The sequence below is a fragment of the Cyprinus carpio genome, chromosome A16, assembly GCF_018340385.1.
Source record: "Cyprinus carpio isolate SPL01 chromosome A16, ASM1834038v1, whole genome shotgun sequence".
NCBI classification, from domain to species: Eukaryota; Metazoa; Chordata; class Actinopteri; order Cypriniformes; family Cyprinidae; genus Cyprinus; species Cyprinus carpio.
Genome location: NC_056587.1, coordinates 21,182,897 through 21,194,129, shown reverse-complemented (window position 1 = coordinate 21,194,129; position 11,233 = coordinate 21,182,897). Strand labels below are relative to the sequence as shown.

The following is an 11,233-nucleotide window of genomic DNA, read 5'->3' as shown; positions in this document are numbered from 1 at the left end:
CTAGTGCACTGCACAGTACACACTACATTCTGGCCTTTTTTCTTTTTTTGTAAACAATGCGGCAAAAGTTTGAAAAAACGTTTTGTTTAATTCAGTGTCACAGTTTATATATATATATATATATATTCAATCCAATTTTGTGTTAGACCATTTAATCTTTTGACAGTTGCATCAAATAATGAATCAATAATTATGCATTAAAATAAAACTGCAAGGTCAGAGCAAATGCGCTGCATTGTGGAATACAGTAAATAATCAGTGCATATAATAACCAGCGTTATTTTAGTATTATTTATTATTTTTAATAATTTTTTTATTTTATGATTTCAGTTTTAATTTTAGTTTCTTTAGAAAAATGTAAGTAATTTTGTGTGTATATATTTTAAATTTTATTTCAGCTGTATATTTCTATTATTCAAAATGATTTTTAACAGTTTTAGTTAAGACCAACACTGATAACAATATCAAATCAAACTATTATGAAATTGTGTGGTGAAATGATTCATTGAATTCACTCAAGACACTGAGATATATTTAAGCAGATATTTAAAATTTTGTCACAGTGGTGGATAAAGTGATAGTGTTGTTTTTTTCACTTCATTTATTTCAGTTTTTGTTTTAGTAATTTTATCACTTTATTGTTATCAGCTATATTTGAGTTAATTGTCAAAGCAGCATTTCTAACACAAAGCCTTTCTCAAAGCCTTTATATAAAATGCATTATAAAAGTATTTTAAATGCATTAATTTAGTCTTGTTTAGCACCTTGTATGATCTTATGAATAACTGTAATACTTAGCTTTTCATTATAACACCTTTAGAACATGTTGTGCATTAAAACACACGTGACAAACAACCAAGGAATCTGCAAATATTAAAATGCATTTTAACTTTGGTTGCAAGTATTTATGAAAACATATAATGCATGAATACCTTTATAGTGCATTACATAACAAACATGGTAAGTGGTTAGGTTTTCCAATATTTTATTTGATTTCAATAACCAAAAATGATTTTTAATAGTTTATGTTTTAGTTAACAAGACCAACACTCATAATAACTATAGAAAATCAAACTGTTGTGAAATTTGAGATGAATTAACGTATAAATCACTCCGTAGTAGTCTGTGATGGATAAAGTGACCCGATGACTTCTGAAGAGGTGGCTCCTGATCAGATTCTATAGTGTCATTGGCTGAATGCAAATTTTTGTAAGAGCTTTTGTCTCTCTGGAGGAATATCAAAGCTAAATGAACGCTCCTCTGGGACTCTCTGACATTTTACGCTCTTCGTGTTGGCAGTAAGCTATTGTGTGCCGAGAAAAGAGCCGTCAATGTACTGCAGCTTTCCAGCTGAAGATCATAGACTAGAGAAGTGTCATGGCAAGGACAAGAGATGAGATAAAAGCGGATTAAGAGCAGGAATGAGGAAATATTAGAGAACACTGATCTAAAATCGCGATTGTTTACACGCCTTCCATTTGTGAACGTGTGGAATTTTGACTTCGTAATTATGGCATACAAAAGAGCTCATTATGCTAATGTCATGCTGATGTAGTTTAGACTGATTACTGTCCAGAAGAAGTCACACACTTGTCATTTGTAATGAAACATCAAGGTTAAAAGACTTATGGCATAAAGTCTAGTCTACATTACGGGTTATTGTGGTCAAAACTGGCAAGAAGAGTGTAATTGTGACCAGCCAATTTATATTAATATTTTGAATTAGGGTTTTTTTCCTTCCCAGTTTTTGGTTTAGGTTTTTTTTTTTTTTTCTATATATAATTTTTTTTTTTTTTTTTTTATCTATATTTTTATTTAGGCTCATTTTTAATCAAAATATGTTTTTGAAGTAATTTAAAATAATTTAATTAAAATAATTTATTATGGCAACTTCAATAGGAAATAACGGTCTTCTTAACAGTGACCTGTTATACATGCTGTTTAAGGGTGGATTTGACTTATTTTAATATTATTTTGAATTGGCTTTATTTATTTATTTATTTTAGTTTTAGTATTTTTTTTCTTCTATTTAGCTTTAATTTATTTTTGAATAAACTTAATTTTAGCTTTAATTTATTTTTGAATAAACTTAATTTTATTATTGTGGTCAAAACTGGAAACTTAAATAGGAATGGACCATCTAATTGACAATGTGACCAGTCCCTGCAATGTGTCATTTAGGGGCAGATTAATCTAAAATGTGGGACAAAATTGGAGACAGAAAATTAATAAATGATTTAATAAATTATTGGAAGTTTGTGTAGACACCCTTGATCAAGTTTTAATCTGGAGATATCAATTCAGGCAGATAAAACTAATAAAAATGAAATAAATTGCACAAAATTATACATTTTCATTGTTCACAATTTATTGATATGGGACAGTGGTCAATTATATAGCTTAACAGTCATCATATTAAAGTCAGAATGTAGCAACTGACCAATCAGAATCAAGTATCTCAGAAAGTATTGCATTTACTAAATCTCTTGATGATGCTAGTCTAACTTGGTTCAATAAATATGAAATCTAATATCATACAAAAAAAAGTCTAATACATTGATCAATAGAATAAAAAGGTGTGCTGAAAGCTTCGAGAGACTGGCAGTCCATCAGCTGTCGTGAGTGTCATGTGAAAAAACTGTCCTGAGATCAGCTCACAGAGACTCTTCACACGGCTCTCTCAGTCTCTCTCTTCTGTTACATCCACACCTGTGTCTCCTGTGACTCTCATATATTTTCTTGTGCAATCAAGTGCAAAGAATCAAATTGTGTTAAATGCGTAGTTTATGATTAATTCATTGCCTGGAAACCGTAAACAGCCTGCAGTAATATGAATTATTTTTACCTGACGGAAGAATTGTTTTTTCCAATTATTAACTTTGATAAATGTAACTGTTATGCATGAGCTTTTTGCACATCTCATATTGTTGGTGGGTCCATTTGAAGTCACTGGAGGTCATGCACTAGTGATTTCACTTTACACTTTTAATGGCATTTTGGCACTCGGCTCATGTTGCGTGATCTGAGAAGATGGGTTAATCATGCTACTGTACATCGACCGTAACACACTGAACCAGTTCAGATGTCAGTAGCTGGAATGAGATGTTCACACGTGACAGGAATGCTTCAGGTTCAAAACTATTTACATTCCATTCGTTGTGTAATGTTGATTAGCATAGAAAATCATTTTGATTTATTTCTCATGTTTTATTTTATAAGCATTTACAGTGGAAAAAGAACATTTGTCCCACCTAAACAATCCAGATTAAACTTAGGCTTCATATTTCTGCTTTTAAGCCTCATAGATTTTTAATGTTTGTGTGTTGCTGTGTAATCATGATCTTTAATCAGAGTTATTAGTTAACTAAAACTAAAACCATAAAAAAGATTACTTAATTCATTACTTGAGATATTTAAAAAGTTAAACCTATTTTTTTTTAAAGTTATTTGACCAGGCAGCATTTAGTTAAACTTGATGAAGCCTACTAAAATAAGTAAAACTGAAATAAAAATGAATATACACTATATAGACATATTCCAAAAAATATCAGGGTTATTATAGGTAACAAAAACTAGAAACATGTAATATTTGAAATAAAATAAACGGAAATAAAATATAAAAACATTTAGCTTAACTTGATATACTAAAATAGCTAAAACTGAAAGAAAAATTAATAAAAACTATACAGTCATTTAAAAAAAGAAATGACCCCCCCCCCAAATTACTACTTTTTACTACTAAATTACTAAATTACTACTTTTAGTTTTTGTATTACTAAATACAAAAACTAAAAGTAAATTGAAAACAAAAAATATACAAATAACTCACAATATTATTAAAAATGGTGACTTGTGTTTAAATGTACCTCCGCAGTATAAAGGCGAGAGATGCAGCTGCAAGCATCAGTATCAGCAGCAGAAACACTACGACAGCAGTTGTGCTCCTGTTTGTGCTTCCATATGCCTCTGAAACACACACACAGTCATCATACTGTCACTGAACCTCTCCGGTCACTCCTGCTCTAAACCTCATGAAGAGTAACGTTCCTGTCCTTCGTGAGAGCTGTATCTGCGGTGTATGTGGCTGAACTGTGTCCCAGTCTGTTGCTCACCACGCAGGTCAAGTGTCCGCAGAAGCTGCCGCCTATATGTAGTAAAATCATAGATTATTATACTTAGTTTTTATATAGAATATTAAACATTCTAAATATAAAAATGTCTTAACCTACAATGATTGTGGATGAGTGACTTATATAGTTATGTTTTTATTTTGTTTTACCAGGAGGTTGTGTTTCATCATGACAATCTTGTATCAGATTTTAATTGAAGTAATTTATATTAAAATGGACTTAATAAAAAGTGCATTTTATGTTTAAAAATATAAAGTGTATAAAAACTAAAATAAGCAGTCTGTATAACATCGTAAGTGAATTTAAAATAATTTCAGTACTTCGGTACACTTAAAGTAATTGTTTCACTAATGTTTCATGTTTCAAAATATGACATCATCTTCCAGGAAGTGACATCATTTTGGAGGGAAATCAACAACATAAATATCAAGTAAGTAACCGTAGTACATATTATGAATGATATCAGTTATCCAAATAATTCTGGGAATACGTTTTGGATTATTTTAAAACTTTAATCTTTTTCTTTTTAACCCTATAATGCATATGAGCTAGTGACAAATTTGTTCTTTTTTTTGTATGTCTTGCATGAAATGTTCCAGGAAATGTCTTCCGTAATTATAACTAGTTCAGTCCAGTCCATCAATTAACATCTTGTGAAGCCAAGAGCTACATGTTTGTAAGAAACATTGGTGAGCCAGTGATGGAATTGCACATTTCTCCAAATCTGTTCTGATGAAGAAACAAACTTGTCTACATCTGGCCTGAGGGTGAGGACATTTTCAGCAGTTTTCACATTTTCAGCAAACTGGCTGAACTGTTTCTTTAAGTGCACACATTTTTGGAGAAGAATATAGCAGCGCATGTGATGTGTTTTGGGGTTTTTTGTGTATTTTGATATTCTTTTGAGGTTTTCTGTGTGGATATTGTCTGTGTTGTGTGCTCTGTAACTGTGTCACTCTCTCATCTGGACTTTAAGAGGAAACTCAGCCAGCGCTGAACTCTTCCAAGAATCTTTGTAACGTGGTCCCATGTCACTTTAGCAACATGTTCACCATCCAGTAGCTGGATTTGTGCCTGTAGGATCAGATTCTTGTCGTTGATTACATACAGAGACTGCTGGTTTGTGAAGCGGACGGACAAACACTGGCTGCTCCGGAGCCCTGCCGTTACAAAATACATCAGAAAACATATAGTCATATCTCGAATTATGATTACATGAGCTTGATACTGAAGCATTTAGTCACAAAAATTAAATCACAAACACATGGTTTTGAGTTGCTTTTATAAACCTATCAGCAGCAATATGAAATAAGACAACATTCAATAAAAGTTTTTTTTATATATATGTAAACATTTTTATATAATAATTATTGAAATAATATTGTTAATTTATCTAACTGTACACAGTTCATGGTTGCAATGAAATGTAAATATTAAAGGAAAATCAGAATCACAATGAGCTATATTAAAAATTATATATATAATATATATATATATATATATATATATATATATATATATATATATATAATAATTTAAAAATATATTAAATTATTTAGTTACTTTAACAATGATTTAAAACAGCAACAGAAACAAAAAAAGAAAAGATAATTTTTTTTTGGTTATTATCAGTGGAGAAAGCAATATACTTTTTAAATTCTTAAATAATTATTTAAATAATATAGCTTATTAATCTAACCGTAGACGTTTATAGTTGCCAAGAAATGTTGAAAAACATTTAAAAGTATTATTATTAAAGTATATATAAAGCTGTGTGTATATATAAATTATTATTGCCTTTTTTCTGGATTCATTAATGAATAGAAAGTTCAAAAAGTACATATTTGAAATATAAAATAAATCAATATTTTTTTTTTATAAATTATACATTTTTAATATAATTAATTACAAAATATAGTTAATCAAATATAACAGTATCTGTCTAGACTCTTTATGGTTGCCAATAAATGATAAAAAGGAAAGAAGTCTTATTTATTAATAATTAATAAATAATATTATTAATATTTTGTGAAAACTGAATTTTTAAAGCATTTATTTGAAACAGAAATACAAATAAAAAAGACACAAATGTTTAATAAAAGAAATTTAAAATTATTTAAATTATAAAGTTCATTCATCATTTATGGTAGCCAAGAAATGTTAATGTTAAAAAGTAATTTACTAATCTAAATATTGGAGGCATTACATCCACCATAATCTCAATTTGTCATTTGCTGCTCAACAAACATTTCTTATTTTTGAATTCATTTCTTAATTTTGAATTAAGCTGTGCTGCTTAATATTTTTGCGTAAATCGAGTTTTTTTTTTATTCATTGATGAATAGAAAGTTCAAAAGAACAGCATTTATTTAAATAAGAAATAAAGCTAAAAATACAATCTGCAACTGGCCAATCAGAATCAAGAATCTACATAATCTACATAAACATACAAAGATCTCATGCAGAATCACTCACAGCAGACGTGCAGAAGCAGGACAGTCCTAGCGAATGGCTGTAGTCGTGCTTCCACGTCTCCTACAGCTGTGAGACTGACATTCCTCATGCATTACATCAACCAAAGTTCAGACATGTTTACTTTGAGTGAGATTCCTGGATGCTTTTCATAACTCACCTCTCATAAGATTCTGAAAGAGATGCATGTACCCTGAAAAACACTAGAGCGAAGCTCCCACATTAAACATGTTGTTTGTGTCTCTACAGCACTGGTCTGAACACAGAGTTCACAGAACCAAAGGTCTTTAGGTGTCACCAGGTTTCCAAACGGAGCGGTTTCCTTTTCCTGTGGAATAATGCCACTATTCTCTGCTCAAACAAGCAGAACTTCCCTCAAATGACTAAATTGCCCCATGAAACCCCCAACGCTCCGGGCGCTCATAAAAATAAAAGCCCACTCGGTTGTGTGCACCACGGAGTGGGTTTTTTTGATTCTCTGAACACGTCAAAACAAAAAATAGATCAGAAACTGAACAAAAACAAAACAGGACTCAAATTAATTGGAACAAATGAGGTAGAGAGAAAATTAATAACAATGATATCCATTTTTTTGTAAACATAACAGCTTATATCTTTAAGATCCATTGTAACAACGTACAAGTTTGGCCAAATGAACAGAACGAGCCAATGAACACAAGCACATTCTTTTGACATAAAACATGAACTTTATTAAATCTACAGTTTAGAATAAACAATATGATCAAAATAAACTGTTTACAGGTATATTAACATGTAAATAAATAATAAAATCTTCTATGTGAACTTAGTAGGGATAACTTATTTTAATGGTGTTTTCTGTGCATCTTCAGGAAAATTGGTCTGAAATGAAAAGATTGTATGAAAAGGACTTTTAGTAAACAGACTAGGGCTGAGTGATGTAGCTAAAAAGATTATCTGAATATATTTTTTTTCAGCCTTTCCGGGGTGTTATTTCCAGCCCTTAAACAGACATATAATGAGTCAGTCAGTAGAAGAGAGTAGGTCTCACACTATTAACGGACACAAGTGCTATTGCTGTTACAACTCCGACTGCAATCAGTCCCGCACAACAGGGCGTGAGATTTCTGATGAGACACGAGACATTAAAACCAGCTGCAGATAAGATGACTGACATTACTAGAAACCATATGCTGCATGCAATCCACTTCACAAAAAAAACCTTAAGCTTCATACTTTAAACTAGGTATCTAGCCACAAGCTAGTCCAAACACAGCAGTGATTTAATGTACACTGCGTTACACATGATTTAAAAATCAACAAACAGAAGAACTGTGATTTTATGCCAAATTCACAGATTGAAAACTTCTTTACAACATAAACCAGTAATGTTCCGAAATTGGTATTTGTGAATAGTAAGATATATATATTAAAAACATTTGATAACTTTTGCCCGTCAACATCAAACTATTTGGGGGAGATTGTGATTTGGGAAAAGCAACAAAGATGAATATGAAATGCACCAAAGAAAAAAAAAACTCATTGTGTGATTACAGGAATTTTGCCTAAAGTGATTGATTAAGGTTTTTTAGTATAAATTTTTGTAATTGTGATTAAAGGGTCATTGTGGTTATTGGGGGTTTTTAGTTTTTATTGTTTTTTTTTTTTTATTCTTTTATTTTTTTAACTCTGTTCCCTTCCATTTTTGCACCAAAGAGTTCTGGAAAAACAGTATGTCCAGCTATGAGACAGGCTCTAAAAACTCGAGGCGAGCATATCCAGCTTTCATAGAAAATATCCATCAGACATCAGAAATACTATCCACAAACTCATAGAAAATATCCATCAGACATCAGAAATACAATAACAAATGTTGATTCTACAGTCAGTTTGATCCATCGCTTTTAAAAGATAAGCTGCAGTGATTTACAACTATAGGACAGGAAGAGCTAATAAATGTATCACTGCATCTAAACCAACAACATGTTTATTAGATCCTGTAACCACTAAATTACTGAAAGAGTTGCTACCTGAAGCCCTCACCATATAGGATTTTAGAAAGAACGCAGAGTACTAGCGTCTTGAGCACCTGGGTGTGGATTTCGAGAAAGTGTGCAAAGACTTCACGTGCACACTTACCATATCATGGATTTTTTCAAATACTGTTCACAGGGAAGAGGGCTCTCGTGGCACTCTGATAGAGCAGCTTTCATAGATAGAATGGTGCATCTCAAAAAAGTATGTTTGAGAGGTACATCAACTTTCGATCTGTGGAAAATGTCTGCTGGAAGCTCTGAGGAAAACAGTGAACTCAGTCTCATGAGAGGAGAACTCCTGAGATCCAGAAACTCCTGAATCCAAGTGCTGCGGCTCATAAGAGCGACCTTGCCTAGCGGAAGGGGGCTGCTAAACTACCACGAGAATGTCGCCGAATAGCCCCTCTCATGTTGAGGCGCGTGCTGGAGATGTATAAACAAAATACACACTGTGGCTGAATGGAGCAAAAGGAACCAAGATCCCTGTCATCTCAAAGAAGGGGAGCAGAAGGGCGGCGTAACCCTTACCATACAGGATTTCAGAAAGTCTTGCGCAGAGTCTTGCGTGCACACTTACCAATATGTGGATCTTTAGAAAGTGTGCAAAGTGAATTTCCCGCGTTGCACACTGACCGACCTATGTGGTTTTCAGAAAGTACACAGAGCTTAGGCGTGTGTACCACAAAGGTTTCTAAGAAAAAGCATCATGAAGCTGAACCCATACGAGGAGAGCACAGCTCCAAATTTTATAAACCTCTAGCGAGGGAGCATCACCTGAGGCGCTTGCATATACAAGAAGACTTCTGCCAACTGCCACCTTCACTTCCGCTGGATCGCGACAGCACCTAAGCGACGGGGAGACCCCTCAAGTCGGCCTGGCCCGGGACATCAATGAAATTCCCTGCAGTGCTGTGCCAGGCCTGATGATCAAGGGAGGCTCCCGCTTGAAGCCTGTGATCTCCTTGGCCTAATACCCGGAACATGTGAAGCCGGATGGCTGGTGCTGGCTTGGTGTTTAGTAAACACTGTAACTGAGCACTGCAAAGGAAACTCTCGACAGAGTTTATTAGTAGACATAACCACCAGCGAATTTACACATAAGTATATACAGAAAGGGTTATTTTATCTCCCACCCTCCTGGCTGGAGCCCGGCTCAGGGGCCTCCTTTATCCCGGACCATCAGTAAGGATTGGTTTGCGCTTTATGAACATAGAACCAGCCAAAAACATTATAAGGTCCAGCATAGGGAGCTGTTATAATTTGAGAGGTGTGGCCAAAGGCCAGGTGGAAATACTCAGGTTACAGAAGAGAATTTTGCTTTTTAGCTTTAGTTTTTAGCCTCCAGTTTAGCTTTTGCTATCAGTCATGCCGGCTTTTTAGCCTGCCTGCGTTTTAGATCAGTCATGCTTAGGTTCTGCTTACCCCCTTGACGCCCGTTCAGCGTGCTTCGGCCTGCCGCCTGCTGCTTACTTAAGGCGATGAGAAGAAACACCAGCCTGATACCGTCCGTCTTTACTTCTATTCTTTTTTACTTTTAGTTTCTTTTCCTATTCCGTTTGAGGGGCTTAGTGTTCTGACCTTAAGTTTTGTAAGGCCGTGGCTCGAGTCTGACCTCGCGTGCCCGTCTGAAACTTCTCCGATCCAGCCTCACGGAAATCCGAGAAAAGTTCAGAACGCGAAACCACGAGCTTCCCGAGAGAAACCTTTCTTTCTTACTGATGTTCCAGCCAATCAGCATCCACAGATGTCTCTTTCCATACCATAATGGCCGCCGCCAGTCCTGCTGGCAGCAGAAGCGACCTGCTTGGTAGCCGGAGAGAGGCCTGTGGTGCAGCGCAGCTTCGACTACTGATCAGGAAAAGGCTTTCGCGCTTTATCCGGAATGCTCTTAGCCCAGATCAGTCTGATATGCTTGAAGCATTTATTTTTGTAATAAAGCCACAGCCTGACCTGTGCTTTCGCGTATGCCCTGCCATTTAAGCAAGATGCATTGCTTGAGAAGGGGCTTAGGTAATGGCAGGAGGAGATTGAGAGGATGTCTCCCCCATGGGGAATGAAGCTCTGTTTCTGCTGGGGGGCATCTTAGCATAGCGTTCGGCGCTCGCCTCGATAATGCGACAAAAACTCTTATGCTGAAGCCGATGGATCTGCGAGAAGAAAGCGCGACCTCTTTCGATTTCCTTTCGATCTCAGTATGGAGTCAGGCAGAAATGGAAGGCTCACACCTGAGCTGGAGGGGCTATGGTGGGAAGAATGCTGCTTGGCTCATCGGTAGCGATCCGCTAAGCTCCAGCAATACTACGCGCAGCAGAGCAGGAGGAGGGTGAGAAGGAAACCAGCCTCAGCTTCTTCACCATCCTCAAATATCTCCTGCTTTTCTGGGTAAAAACCCAGCAGAGGGGCTAACCTCAGTATCCAGAAAGTGTTAAAAATACTCATCATCCTCCTGAGGCTCTTTCTCGTCCGCCCGCCCGATGGGTAAAAAGGAAGAGTCCCTCTTTGAATAAATTCAGTCCGATCCACCTGAAATTCTCAAAGAGCTGTTCTCCTCCCATGCCTCAACGGCGGGTCCTGAACCGCCCGAAGGGGAAACAGATGGTACCTTTTTCCTTTTTT

The 11,233-nt window shown here is 35.1% G+C and overlaps 1 long non-coding RNA gene across 1 annotated transcript; it reads right to left on the bottom strand.

The window, feature by feature from the left end:
* Positions 1-2,350: 2,350 nt before the first annotated feature.
* LOC122148048 lies at positions 2,351-4,990 on the bottom strand. The gene is made up of 2 exons (XR_006162046.1): positions 3,830-4,990; positions 2,351-2,718 (listed from the first exon to the last, which is right to left on the bottom strand). It is a non-coding gene; the product is annotated as an uncharacterized LOC122148048 (long non-coding RNA).
* Positions 4,991-11,233: the final 6,243 nt, after the last annotated feature.